The 669-nt window shown below is 60.1% G+C and overlaps 1 protein-coding gene across 2 annotated transcripts in view; it reads left to right on the top strand.

Moving 5' to 3' along the window:
* Window positions 1–669, top strand: part of LOC127748968 (semaphorin-1A-like) — a 351,145-nt gene that overhangs the window by 295,369 nt on the left and 55,107 nt on the right. The gene's annotated exons all lie outside the window — the stretch shown is intronic.

Below are 669 nucleotides of genomic sequence, written 5' to 3'. Positions count from 1 at the left end.
GGGGGGGGGTCGCCTCTGATTGGCTGTCGATCCCAGCACAGCAGGCCTTCACTCTGACTCGAGACCTCGAGAGCGGTAAAGCCTTCGATTTCAACGTCGGCGGGGCAGCCGCAGAGCCCAGAGTAGCGTCACCTCTCAGTGAAGATAGCTTCAGCCAATTAGTGCCGCAGGACACCTGCATGTATAGGCGAACCGCGGGGACGCTTCCTGCTCTTTGCGACACAACATTTTGTCAACCTGGCTTTCTGTAGTCTGCCGTGCTGACAGATAATACGGGAAGCACAAGTCCTCTCTCGCTCTTGAGGAACTCTCTGTCCTAAAGCCTCAAGTCTTTCGCCTGCTCTGCAGAGCCGCCGCCGCCCCCAACCCTCCCCTCGACCCCCAGTTATGGCTTTCCTCTGCTGCTTGCGCTGCCGTTAAGTGGGCCAAACTTGTCGGAAAGAATATGCAGCGGGTCGTGCCGCGCCGACTTTGGCCAAGTTGTGTGCGGCACACACCGACCATTGTAAATCGATTAGAGCGGCCCGCTGGAGTTGAGACTCATCGTCGTGCCGACAGACGGGCGGGGCGGGACGGACGGACAGGCGCGAGGGTCGCGTCGTGGGTCTGATGTTTAGAGAGATAGCTACCCCTCCCCCTTCCTCCCACAACCTCGCTCCGCCCCCCTCC

The sequence above is a fragment of the Frankliniella occidentalis genome, unplaced genomic scaffold, assembly GCF_000697945.3.
Source record: "Frankliniella occidentalis isolate FOCC.00 unplaced genomic scaffold, Focc_3.1 Scaffold23, whole genome shotgun sequence".
In the NCBI taxonomy this organism is placed as follows: Eukaryota; Metazoa; Arthropoda; class Insecta; order Thysanoptera; family Thripidae; genus Frankliniella; species Frankliniella occidentalis.
Note: the sequence above shows the minus strand (reverse complement) of the source record. Positions and strands in the feature narration are given on the sequence as shown.